This window comes from Cryptomeria japonica, chromosome 11 (assembly GCF_030272615.1).
Source record: "Cryptomeria japonica chromosome 11, Sugi_1.0, whole genome shotgun sequence".
Lineage (NCBI taxonomy): Eukaryota > Viridiplantae > Streptophyta > Pinopsida > Cupressales > Cupressaceae > Cryptomeria > Cryptomeria japonica.
The window spans coordinates 521,837,703-521,852,578 of NC_081415.1; positions in this window are offsets into that span (position 1 = coordinate 521,837,703).

Consider the following 14,876-nt stretch of genomic DNA (forward strand, 5'->3'; position numbering starts at 1 on the left):
TTTGTCAGAATTCAATTAGAAAATAAACAATAATAATTTATTAAAGTCGAAATAAGACAAGCCTTATATTGTTGGAAAGCTTAAAAAACCCTTTTCGTTGTATCATTTTTGGCTATAAAAAAAGTCATCAACCACTAGTGTAAAGTCTGGAAAATCAAGGAATACTGAAAAACACGTTTTTTCAGTTGACTTTATAGGCTTGTCACTTCCAAGACAAATCCAAAAGCAAACCTGAGCCTGTAGCGTCCTAAAATTGCGACACTTGCAATTTCAACCACATTTGGGTCTTCACGATGGCGACGCAACACTGAACTTGATGGAGACCCCGAAACTTGTCCATGACACCAAAAACTGCATTTTTCCAGCACCCTGCCTGATCCCTCCTTGCACCCTGCTGTCCCGGGAGGTGGGACCAGAGCACCCAGCGCCCTGGTCCCTGGCCCTATTTTTGGCCCGGTCTCCTATGGGGCTTCGGGTCTTTTTGTTTGCAAATTGGAAAATAACATTTCCTGGTCGGCCTAAGGTCAGGAAAATCAGTCTATCAGCCCTAATTGACAAGTATATAAACTACATTTTCCTCTCCCATTTGGGTAGATAAAAAAAGAAGGACATATGTGTACAAGCGTGGAAACGATATTCAAACATTCAAGCATTCAAGCATTCAAGCATTCTTTCAAGCAATTGATCATTCTAAGTCTCCATTCAAGGCTAAGTGTTGCATTCAAGACAAGGATTCAACCATTGAAGAGGAGATCACATACTACAACATACAACATACAACAAACAACAACATCTATACCTTCGCACATAAGGATACAAACATCCTTACAACAAGGTACTAGTACTTGTTTTACATTACAATCATTTACAACATTTCTCATTTCTTGGTTAATTCCAAAACCGGGGTTTGACCTAAGGGCAAACCCCTAATCCCTAACCCCCCAATCGTCTTCACTTTTCTGTGTGTAGGTTGCAGGTACGCGGCTGAAATTGAAGATCTGGAATCCTTGTGCAGAGACGAACAGATCCCCCTTCGTTTCGCGGATTTTTCGGAGGACCGTGTGCACGCCGGGCGCCATCGTCCCGTCAACTTTTGCTCAAATTTGCAGGACAGCACCGTAACGACATTTTACTGCTAATTCCAGGTCCGCAGCTTCATCCTATATCCCTATCTCAGTTTATAAGCGAATCTTTCCTACTTTCTATGCATTCCTAGCTTAATCATTCTATGCACATTCTTTACAAAAGAGGGAAGCCTTGCTGTCTTAACCCTTGAAACTCATTTAGAATCCAATCTTGCATTATGTGGGATTGGATCTTGTGGGTTTCAACCCCTCTTTTGAATGTAAAGTCTCCCCTAAGTGAAAACCGTCAACCCTAGTAACCTCCCTTCTCTCTCCTTGGAGTTGGAAGAGGGGAGAGCAACTAGGGTTTGATTATTTTCCGCTTTACATTTTGGTGAACCTGATGTGAACATCCTTTCTGATTATTCATGGTTAGATTTGAAAATTGGATTCTTTGATTACATTTCCATGTTTGATCTTTTGCAAAATTTTAGAGGTTGATTGCATAAAAACCCTAAAATTTTCTTTTTAGTAATTGAGCTTGCGAAATGTTTAATTATTAATGCTTGTTTTAGATCTCCCCTTCTATTACAAATTATCACTTCATATTTGTGCTTTAATTTTGAAAATTAAGTGGTTAAGTGTGAAAACCCTAATTTTTGAAACCCTCTTGATTCAACCTTTGTCCAACAATTTCACTGATCAAAACATCTCCAAATCGGCTGTAACTTTGGATTCCGCAATAAAATCATAATATCTTTCATCCCTAAAAAATTGGAAAAAAGTTGCGAGGACCGTGTGCACTCCGAGCACCATCGTCCCCGACATTTTTTCTGAAATTTCGGGAGCTAGATTTTACTGTATTTTTTTGCTAAAATCCAGAATTTTGGCTGATTTTATCAATTCCAACACTTTCAAAATTACAATCAAAGTCGGTCTTGTGATTGCTTGGTTTAAGGCTTCTAATTATTCAAAAATTGTTGAAACTGAAATTCATGTCAAAATTGTGTTTCTTACTGTCCTAAATCTGAAAAGTGTGTTAGCATTCATTCGAAATTTCAGTGCTTTATTCAAATTCTTGCAATTTGTGACTTTTGAAATTAAGTGCTTAATTACAACAACTTTGATTTCCACTTTCAAAATTGAATTTTGCGTGAAATTGAGTCAACTTTTAAATTTCAAAACTTGCATTGCTTTTGGTATTCCCTCTAAAATCATAAAATTCAAAATTTCAGTTTCCCTCTCTTTTTCAAAATTCAAATTTTGCATTTTTCAACAATCTTGGTAGGGTTCAATTTTGAGATTGCAACTTTAATTTGGCCTATCTACAGATCGTAAAATCACTCAATTTTTTCAGGTTAGCTTTAAAATCATCATAACTTTCATCCCTGCAAATTTCGAAAAAAGTTGCGAGGACCGTGTGCACTCCGAGCGCCAGGGTCCCTGACATTTTTTCTGAAATTTCGGGAGATTGCCGTGATTGCATTTAACAGCTTAAATCTAGAAGATTGGCTGATTTCACTAAAATTTGCTACCTCTAAAATCAAAATCTTCTCTCCCTCTCTAGTGCATGAGTTTTACAACAATAAGCCCTACTTACACTATTCCCGTTAGACGAAGCCTTAGAATTAAGTCTTTCCGAGGTTTAATTACTGAGGAGATGGAACCTAATTTGAATAGCCTTTTTAACGAGGACATGGGTAATTCCTCTAATCCTCCTAATGATGAAGAAGCTCTCCATGAGGTTTCTGTAGAACAAATTGCAAAATTGGATAACCAATTTGATGATTTTCGACAATGGATGTCTCAAGAATACCCCGATAGTCAAGCTCTTCCTTTAATTGAGGGTCTAAAACATATGCTTCAAAGTGATAAGAATGGAATTGATATTTTGCGTGGTATTACACACATTGTGGATTCGAATGTGATGCCTATAAAGAGTTGTGCCGAAACTTTAGGTTATACACAATCTCCCACTCAAGTCAATCATTCTATTCCTTTGACAACTCCTATTGCTAGCATACCTACCTTTACATCAAACATAATGACTACTTCTATACAAGACATTCCCCCTATGATCACCAGTCATGGGGGCAATCCTTCTTCTTCAATTAACCCTCTTCCTTCATTCAATCCGACTTCTTCATTCATTCCTTCAATGAGTGTTCCTATTACATCTCCACAAATGAACATGACGCAAGGGGGCAATTCATTCAACCATTCCATTCCTCCTTGTAATGTTCCTCCTTTCCAATCCTCTCCTATGATTAACTATCATAGTGTCCCGCCACCTTACTCTTTACCTTCTTTCAATAACATAACACCTCCATCACAATCTAACACATCTAATATGAATTCTTCGACTGAAGTGACCATTAATAATCTTGCACAAACTGTCTCTTCTTTACAACAACAAATTGCCTCTATGAATCAATCTAAGTTTAGTGTGCCCACATTTGATGTTGCGAGCCCACTTTCTCTTGACATTGTTCGAGCTATCCCTCCTAAGCATGTTGAGATCCCGCATTTGGAGCTTTATAATGGTAAAGGAGATCCTCTAACACATGTTAAGACTTTTCAAACAATATGTACTGATTTTGCTTATGACCAAAGGTTGCTTGCAAAACTATTCACTAGAACATTAAGAGACAAATCCCTACAATGGTGTTGCTCGTTGCCTTCTTATTCTATTACTTCTTTCGAACAACTTGCAAATGCTTTTATTCAACAATTTCAAAACAATATAAGTCCTAAAGTTGCTTTGATTGATTTAATGCATTGTAAACAAGGTGTTAAAGAAAAAGTGACTGATTTCATTGGTAGATATAAGCATTTGTATGCTCAAATTTCTTTTCCAGTGCCTGACAATGATATTCAAAGAATCTTTATTTCTAATTTACAAAAAGATATTCGAGACAAACTTCTGTTTTCTGAGTTTACTTCTTTCCAACAATTGTGTGCAACTCTTCACAATTATCAACTGACTGTGAGTCAAATGGAACAATCACATCCTATGGCTCCGAGTGATAAGGGTGATAGCAGTCAACAACCATTTGGGAAGTTTAAACTGAACAGAGATTTAATCAAATTCAATGAAAACATCATCAACAACAATGTGAATGCAGCATCAGGTGTGCCTCCTATTTCTAAGTTTTTCAAGAAAGAAAGAAAGTATACTCCTTTGAATGAATCATTGCATAGTATTATGAATAAGTTATTGGAACAAAATGTGCTTACTCTTCCTCCTATAAGGCAAATAGATCCTGCAAAGATTAATTCACCTTATTTTGATAACAAGTCTTTTTGTCAATTTCATCGTCAACCTGGGCATGATACTGAAAAATGTTTTGCTTTAAAGGGTAAAATTCAAGATTTGATTGATAATAATACTATCTCTGTTTCTGGAGTGAATGATAAAGGCAACACATCTGTAGCTCCTCCTAACCAAAATCTTTAGATTTTTACTGATCTGTTACCTTCTCATACCTCTAATGCGATTGAGGCTAATGATTCCTCTTTCTCATCTGATGGTCTTGTGTCTATGACTCCGAATGTGATTAACTTTGTAGAGAAGCAAGAAAACCCTAAAGAACCTTCCATCACATTTGATTCTAGTGAAACTATCAGGGCACCTGATGGTCCTTTATACATAGTTGCAAAAGTCAAGAATACACCTTGCCGTGGAGTGCTTATTGATCCTTCGTGCATGGTTAATGTTATTACTGAGGAATTTCTTTTTACTTTGCAATTGAATCAAGTGATCTATGACAAAACAGATGTGGTTGTGAAATTATTTGATGCATTTTCTTCTCCTGCAATTGGTTCTATTACATTACCTATTGAGGTCCATAACAAATCCCTTGATGTGAACTTTGCTATTATTCCTTCATCCGAACAATTTCGTGTGAAGCTTGGCTATCCTTGGCTATCTTCCATGAAATCTATTGCTTCTCCTATTCATAAATGTTTAAAATTTCCCCATAATAGTGAAGTTGTTACTGTCAATCACAGTCTCTTTAAACCAACTGAAAGAACTTCTAGCATTCCTATTGATTATTTTTGGCCTAAACAATTCCAATCTCTTCCACTGCGAAGTGATCATCTTTTCAAATCTTATCAAAAGTGGAAAACAGATATGATCCTATCTCTAAGTGAACCTAGAACACCTAAACTTGATATTCCTATCGTTCTTGAGAAGGAAGTTCTTCCTTTGAAAGATAAAACTAATGTCTTTCCTCAAGAAGATTCTCAACACATCCCTATGGATGTGACTATGTCTATGCCTAATAAACTTTCTAAAAGTAGACCTATACCTCCTCGTCATGATGGACTTGGTCTTCTTCCTAAACCAAAAATTCCTCCTTTATATGGAGCAGTTCCTCCTCCTTCTTTTTATAGAGAGAAGAGACCTTCTTCTTCTCCTATTATCCAGCCTAAGAGACCACAACCTAAACACCCAAATGATAAGGATGAGAACATTCCTCCTCCTCAATCTTCTCCACTCCCTACTAAGACGAGACGAAATCGTTCTGCACGTAAACGCCGATGAAAGCGTCGTCTTAGGGCTCTAGCAGCTGCTTCTCAAACTTTACAATCTCCAAAAACACCTTCAACAAGCATTATTCCATTTTCTCCAAAATCTCCTAAACATAAGATGCATGATGGTCTTGATCCTATGCGAGTTAAAGACCCTATTTTTATAAATCTTGATGATGATATAGATGAAAATGTTATTCATGATGAAAATATTACTTCCCTTGCTTCTGATAGTGAATATGAACTTGTTGATATTGATAACCATTTATCTAATGAATTTTCTAAAGCACTTATCCTAGCTCCTAGACAAGAACAACGTGGCTTGGAACATGAACATAGCCCTTGTTTGGATCTTGTGATAGCTCCATCTGGTGTGTTGGATGTTCCTCCTCTAGCGTGTTCCCTGCCTTCCCGAAACATTGATTAGCAAGATCGAGGGGTAGATGACGTGCTAGACTAGTTACATTAGCATAGCAGATTCTCTCCTCCTCTCTTTTGTTACTTCTTCTATGTGTTATTCTCATTCTTCTATTTGTTGTCCTTAGTGTTGTCTACTTGAGGACGATGCAAAGCATTGAGATCTCTTTTGGTCTCTCTCATGTTGACTCAAAAGACACATGTGTTCCCTTCTTCTAGGTGACTTTCCTTGATTGGGGAATGAAGAACAATTATGCATACATACATATGATATACATGAATTATCATACAGCATACTGACCCTGAGGAAAGCGAAGTCACCTTGTGCTTTGTGTTTTTTTTCTATTATCCTTGGGTTTATCTCACACTTGGGGGCTAAATCTTTGTGATAACGTGCTCCTTTCCCTTCTCATTTCTTATGTGTATCACTACGTTAAAGAAATCACCCCCGTTGAGGCGTGTGCAATCGCTTTAACGTAGGGGGGCATACACCCTGGCTATCCCTTCAGGATACTTGAAAATTTCTTGGCGAACTTAGCTTTGCCTTGAAATTTTTTGGTATTTTTCTTGCATGACTCATAGTGAGGGAACCTTACTACTGACAGTCATGGTTTTCCCTCGTGATCTTCCCTTTTACTTTGTCAATCGAAGTCGTAAGATTCTTAGTCCACTGGGGGCTTGGTGTGTCTTGCCTCCTTGACGTGGTGAAAGTCTTTCAATGATGATTCCTTGTACTTTACCGGAAGTATGAGCGTACGCTTATACTCCCACTAAAGTGGGGGCTAAATGTAGCGTCCTAAAATTGCGACACTTGCAATTTCGACCGCATTTGGGTCTTCACGATGGCGACACAACACTGAACCTGAATGGAGACCCTGAAACTTGTCCACAACACCAAAAACTGCATTTTTCCAGCACCCTGCCTGATCCCTCCTTGCACCCTGTTGTCCCGGGAGGTGGGACCAGAGCGCCCAGCGCCCTGGTCCCCCAGGACCATGGCGCCCAGCGCCCTGGTCCCTGGCCCTATTTTGGGCTCGGTCTCCTATGGGGCTTCGGGTCTTTTTGTTTGCAAATTGGAAAATAACATTTCTTGGTCGGCCTAAGGTCGGGAAAATCAGTCTATCAGTCCTAATTGACAAGTATATAAACTACATTTTCCTCTCCCATTTGGGTAGATAAAAAAAGAAGGACATATGTGTACAAGCGTGGAAACGATATTCAAACATTCAAGCATTCAAGCATTCAAGCATTCCTTCAAGCAATTGATCATTCTAAGTCTCCATTCAAGGCTAAGTGTTGCATTCAAGACAAGGATTCAACCATTGAAGAGGAGATCACATACTACAACATACAACATACAACAAACAACAACATCTATACCTTCGCACATAAGGATACAAACATCCTTACAACAAGGTACTAGTACTTGTTTTACATTACAATCATTTATAGCATTTCTCATTTCTTGGTTAATTCCAAAACCGGGGTTTGACCTAAGGGCAAACCCCTAATCCCTAACCCCCCAATTGTCTTCACTTTTCTGTGTGTAGGTTGCAGGTACGTGGCTGAAATTGAAGATCTGGAATCCTTGTGCAGAGACGAACAGATCCCCCTTCGTTTCGCAGATTTTTCGGAGGACCGTGTGCATGCCGGGCGCCATCGTCCCGTCAACTTTTGCTCAAATTTGCAGGACAGCGCCGTATCGACATTTTACTGCTAATTCCAGGTCCGCAGCTTCATCCTATATCCCTATCTCAGTTTATAAGCGAATCTTTCCTACTTTCTATGCATTCCTAGCTTAATCATTCTATGCACATTCTTTACAAAAGAGGGTAGCCTTGCTGTCTTAACCCTTGAAACTCATTTAGAATCCAATCTTGCATTATGTGGGATTGGATCTTGTGGGTTTCAACCCCTCTTTTGAATGTAAAGTCTCCCCTAAGTGAAAACCGTCAACCCTAGTAACCTCCCTTCTCTCTCCTTGGAGTTGGAAGAGGGGAGAGCAACTAGGGTTCAATTATTTTCCGGTTTACAGAGCCAAAATTTGAAATTTGAAATTTGTACAACAAAAATCGGATATCCGGTACAATCAGATATTCGATTTTAATAATTAAATTCAATAACTAAATTTTCACATAATTAATCTCTTGTTTATTAATATATTAATATACAATATATTAATTTATAAATAAATTAGTATATGATATTAGGGAGAGGGAGAGAGAGAGAGAGAGAGAGAGAGAGAGAGAGAGAGAGAGAGAGATTATGGGAGAGAGAGAGGGGGGAAGGGAGAGAGATAGAGAGATATAGAGATTAGAGAGAGAGAGAGAGAGAGAGAGAGAGAGGGAGGGGAAGGGAGAGAGAGATAGAGAGAGGGAGGGGGAAGGGGTCATATTGTGTCCTATGACCCCTTAGGACACCATATGACCCCTCAGGTGTCAAATTTTTATAATCAATATTGGCATTACTTTTATAATTGTAATAATGGTTCATCTTGCCACCTTATGACACATAATGATCCCTTATGACACCATATGGTGTCGTTAGGGGTCATATGGTATCCAAAGGGGTCATGGGATACCATATGACCCCTAAGGACAACATGTGACCCCTTTATGACACCATATTGGGTCGTTATGGGTCCTATGGTGTCCTAGGGGTCATATTGTGTCCTATGACCCATTAGGACACCATATGACCCCTTACGACACCAAATTGTGTGGTTATGTGTCATATTGTGTCCTAAGGGGTCATATTGGTTCATATGACCCCTTAGGAAAAAATATGACTCTTTACGACTCTATACAAAGTCGTTATGGATTATATGACACCATATGGTGTCGTTTGGGGTCATATGGTGTCCTAAGGGGTCATGAGATACCATATGACCCCTTATGACACCATATTGTGTCATTATGGGTCCTATGGTATCGTAAGGGGTCATATTATGTCCTACAACCCCTTAGGACACCATATGACCTCTTAGGACACAATATGACCCTTTACGACTCTATACAGTGTCGTTATGGGCTATGTGACCCCTTAGGACACCATATGGTGTCGTTAGGGGTCATATGGTGTCCTAAGGGGTCATGGGATACCATATGACTCCTTATGACACCATGTTGGGTCATTATGGATCTTATGGTGTCCTAAGGGGTCATATTATGTTTTACGACCCCTTAGGACACCAGATGACCCCTTAGGACACTAAATTTGTGTCCTTATGGGTCATATTATGTCCTAAGAGGTCATATTGTGTCATATGAGCCTTTTTAGACACCATATGATCCCTTAGGAAACAATATGACCCTTTACGACTCTATACGATATTGTTATGGGTCGCATGACCCCTTATGACACCATATGGTGTCTTTGTTGGGAAAAATGGTGTCTCAACCTTGCATTTATGTGAGGTTACTATTTATAGTAAGTTTTCATTTGAGCACGAAATGGTGCGAAACTCTCCCTAAAGCTTCTGGTTGGTTAGATAAGCATTTCGGTAAAGTTGCGTCGCAAGGTCATAGCTAGTTTTGAAGATATTAAAGTTTTCATCTTGGAGGGGTGCAATAAAATGTTTAAACTTAATTTTGGGGACTTTAGAGGCTCCGAAATGCCCTGAAAAGTGGTCATAACCGGCGAAGCGGGTTACGAGGTGATAGAGCACTTCGCGAGCTTTCCGACGCTTCAAACGGTTTGTCAATCGGACACCCGGTTCTCAAGTTATGGCCTCCGGAAGTTTGTACTCCTGAAATAGGAAAAATAATTTGTATCGGATACATAAATGAGCTGTAAAAGGGAGCGACACGTGTTGATGTGTGCTTTAACATGTTATAGAAGGGAGATAAGGTCGGCTACACTTTATTGGGTGGTTTTAGCCCATGGTTTTGTAATACCGTTTGATGGTTTCTTGTATTGTATCTCCTATTTATGAGGTGTGTGAGATAGAGGTTGTGTGTAAGAGTCTTATGGCTATTGAGTTGCCTCTGAATCTCTGATTAGTGCTACTCCTACGAAGAGCTTGCTCTGCAAGTATTTTGTAATCTGTTTTTGATTGCTGAATAAAATATTGAGCTGCTTTTGGAGGGTGGGGTTTTTCTCCCGAAAGGGTTTTCCCCACGTAAATCATTGTGTTGTGGTATGAATGCTATTATATCTATTTCTATTTTCTGTAACCGTTGTAATGATCTGAAAAAGTTTTGCATTACCCTCCTCTCAAGGTTAGTGTAGGAAGTTGTTTCCGCTACTTAACTTCCTTACAAGTGGTATCAGAGGCTGATCACCTTTGGTTTCAATTGTGGGCAGTTGGGTTTTTTGAACTAATCCAGATTTGAGTGGGAGCTTGTGCAGAAGACACTTTTTGATCTTGTTGCAGGAATTTTCAGATGGCGAGTTCGTCAGGGAGAATAGAGGTGGAGAAATTTAATGGAAGTAATTTTGAGATGTGGAAGCTGAAGATGGAAGATCTGCTAATAGATCGAGATCTTTGGGATGCTGTTGATGCGAATGTCCAAAGACCCTCAGATCCTACTGCAGCAGCTCAGTATGATGTTATGGACCGAAAAGCCAAGGGTCTAATCAGACTGTGCCTGGCAGACTTTGTTCTAATCAATGTCCATGAAGAAAACTCTGCAAAGAAGCTATGGACTAAGCTTGGTGAGATGTATCAAGTGAAATCTTTATTAAATCAAATTTTCTTAAGAAAGAAATTGTATTCCTTGAAGATGGAAGAGGGTGGACAAATTGCAGACCACCTAGAAGCATTCAATATGATTGTGGCTCAATTAGTATCTATCGGTGTTAAGATGGATGAGGAGGAGAAATGTCAGATCTTGCTTTGTTCTTTGCCTGATTCGTGGGATTCTCTTGTTATGGCTATCGGTAGTACTTCTGTTGTTTTGAAATCTGAAGACGTGGTGGGTGCCCTACTCGGTGAAGAGATGCGAAGGAAGGTATCCATCAGTTCAAAGGAAGCCCTAACCGTTCGTGGAAGACCTAAGGAGAAAGGCAAGAAGAATGAGAAGCGCGGCAAGTCCAAATCCAAAGGGAGATCGAAATCTCCTGGAAAGTCCAAAGTCATTTGCTGGAATTGCGGTAAACCGGGTCACATCCGTAAGGACTGCAAAGAAGAAAAGAAGAAGAAAAAGAAAAAGTTCGATTCTGATTCTGAGTCCGACAAGGAAGATGGCGATGCATTTATTGCGGCTTTGGTGACTCATGCAGGTAATGATGCCTGGCTAATTGACTGAGGTGCATCTTTTCATATGACTTCCAATAGAGATTGGTTTTCTGAATATGAAGGATTTAATGGAGGTAAGGTGTACTTGGGTGATGATTCACAACTAGACATTGTTGGTCGAGGTAAAGTTAGAATCAGGTTTTCTGATGGTAGAATAAAAAGGATTAATGGTGTGCTGCATATCCCTGGATTAAAACAAAACCTGTTATCTATGAGCAAACTGATAGATGCAGGTGTGCAGGTAGTCTTTTCTGAAGCAGGATGTAAGATGATTAAGGGTGCTATGGTAGTTGCTAGAGGTGTCAGGTTTGGCACTTTGTATAAGCTTGAAGCATACACTGTTGAATGTAATAGCACTTCTGTAAAAAGCAAATTTGCGGATACTTCACTAGAAGATTTGAAGGTTTCACCTTCAGTAGATGGAAATGGTTTTTGGGTACCTAAGGGTGCTCTTTCGTCTGAAGCAAAGTTACCTGCAGAGAAGACTATGTTATGGCACCAGAGACTTGGCCACATTGGAGAAAAGGGTCTAAGGACCTTGAAAAATAAAAACCTTGTTGAAGGTTTGAATGACTGTAACCTTGACTTTGATTTCTGTGAGCATTGCATTTATGGAAAACAAAACCGCGTTTAGTTTTACTCGAGTTCTCATAAAACTTGTGGTGTTTTGGATCTTATCCATTCTGATGTGTTTGGTCCAGTAGATGTCTCTTCGATTGGAAAATCCACATATTATGTTTCATTTATTGATGATTTTAGTAGAAGGACATGGGTATATTTTCTAAAGAGTAAATCTGAAGTTTTTAGTCGTTTTAAAGAATTTAAAGCAATGGTTGAGTTGCAGACTGGAAAGAAAATAAAATGTTTGAGAACTGATAATGGTGGTGAGTTTTGCTCTAATGATTTTGATAGATTCTGTAAAGACTATGGAATTAACAGGCATAAGACAACTCCGTATTCTCCACAGCAGAATGGAGTTGCAGAAAGAATGAACAGGACACTGATGGAGAAGGCTAGGAGTATGTTGAGTGGTGCTGGTCTCGAACAAAAGTTTTGGGCTGAAGCTGTTGCCACTGCTTGCTACCTGATTAACAGGTCTCCTACATCAGCTCTTGTTGATAAAATGCCTATGGAAGCATGGTCAGGTCACAAGCCTTCATTGAGACATCTTAGAGTTTTTGGTTGCGAGGCATATGCACATGTGCCAAAGGAGAAGCGAACAAAGTTGGAGAACAAGGCTGTGAAATGTATCTTCATCGGGTATAGTTATGGTGTGAAAGGATACAAGCTTTGGGACCCTGTTGCACAAAAGGTAATTCACAGTAGAAGTGTTATTTTTAGAGAAATTAAGTCTCCTTCTGTTACACTGCAGCCAGAACAGACTAAAAAGGAAGATGTGATTCAACTTCCTTCTACACCTGAAAGAGTTGAATCGAGACCCCTAGATAGGCAAGAATTTGAGGAGAGCTCGTCTAGCTCTGAATCTTCAGAAGAAGAGGAAGAACCTCCAACTCAGCTTGTTCGAAGGTCTACAAGACATAGACAACCACCTGAAAGGTATTCACCTGATGATTGGAGATGTATTTTTGCTTTGAATACTAGTGTGGATGAACCGAAATCTGTAGAAGAGGCATTAGGTATGAATGATGCAGAATCCTGGAAGATTGCTATGGAGGAAGAAATGGCAGCTTTGAAAAAGAATGATACATGGGATCTTGTACCATTGCCTGAAGGACGAAAACCTGTTGGTTGTAAATGGGTGTTCAAGAAAAAGATTGGTTCAGATGGAAGCATTGAGAAGTATAAAGCAAGGTTGGTTGCAAAAGGCTACTCTCAGGTTGAGGGTGTTGATTACGGTGAGATATTTTCTCCTGTTGCAAAAATGACGTCCATTAGATTTTTGCTTTCTATTGCTACTGCTTATGATTTAGAGGTTGAGCAAATGGATGTGAAAACTGCTTTCCTTCATGGTGATTTGGAGGAAGATATTTATATGACACAGCCGGAGCACTATGTGGTGAAAGGCAAAAGTAATTTGGTCTGTAAATTGAAGAAATCTTTGTATGGCCTCAAACAAAGTCCTAGGATGTGGTACCAAAAATTTGATACATATGTGTTGAGTTTGGGATTTGAACGTTCTAAATCAGATCACTGTGTTTATTATAAATCTTATGGTGATCATTTCTTATTCATTGCATTGTATGTTGATGATATGTTATTCATTGGTAAAGGGAAAGGTATGATTTCAGAACTGAAGTCCTAGCTCGCTGCTAAATTTGAAATGAAAGATCTTGGTGCAGCAAAGCACATTCTTGGGATGAAAATTAGAAGAGATAGGGTGAACAAAAAGCTATGGCTAGGCCAGAGTAAGTATGTGAATTCAGTGTTACAGAGGTTCAACATGCAGAATTGTAGACCATTGAGTGTTCCTTTTACAGTTGGAATGAAACTATCCATTTCAGATTGTCCTACATCCCCATTGGAGATGGAAGACATGAGCAGAGTGCCTTACCAGAGTGCGGTTGGAAGCTTGATGTATGCTATGGTTTGTACTAGACCAGACATTGCCCAAGCAGTGGGAGTACTTTCTAGATATATGTCTAATCCTAGTAGAGTTCATTGGGATGCAGTCAAAAGAGTCTTCAGATATTTGAAGGGTACTTCAGAGTATTCTTTGTGTTATCATGGTCATTCAGTTGGAGACATAACTTCCCTTGATATCCATGGTTATGTGGATTCAGATTGGGCAGGTGATATTGATAGAAGAAGATCCACCAGTGCTTATGTGTTTACTTTGTTTGGTGGTGCAATTAGTTGGATGAGTAAGCGACAGGCTGTGGTTGCTCTATCCACTACTGAAGCAGAGTATATGGCAGCTACTCATGCTTGTAAAGAGGCCATTTGGCTTAAGAGACTATGTTCGGATATTGGAATAAAACAAGGTACAGTGACAATTTACTATGACAGTCAGAGTGCAATTAGCCTAGCTAAGAACCCGACATTTCATGCCTGGACCAAACATATTGATGTTCAGTATCATTTTGTTAGAGATATGGTCGAAGATGGTAGGGTGAAGCTGGTTAAGGTGGAAACTTTGATGAATGTTGCAGATGCTTTAACTAAGGCTGTGAGCACAGAGAAGTTCAGATGGTGTTCAGAGTCTATGGGCCTTATGGCCCCTAGCAATTGATTCATTGTGTTGACATTCCCTTCCGCTCATGCAAGGTGTTCGACAAGTGGGAGATTTGTTGGGAAAAATGGTGTCTCAACCTTGCATTTATGTGAGGTTACTATTTATAGTAAGTTTTCATTTGAGCACGAAATGGTGCGAAACTCTCCCTGAAGCTTCTGGTTGGTTAGATAAGCATTTCGGTAAAGTTGCGTCGCAAGGTCATAGCTAGTTTTGAAGATATTAAAGTTTTCATCTTGGAGGGGTGCAATAAAATGTTTAAACTTAATTTTGGGGACTTTAGAGGCTCCTAAATGCCCTGAAAAGTGGTCGTAACCGGCGAAGCGGGTTACGAGGTGATAGAGCACTTCGCGAGCTTTCCGGTGCTTCAAACGGTTCGTCAATCGGACACCCGGTTCTCAAGTTATGGCCTCCGGAAGTTTGTACTCCT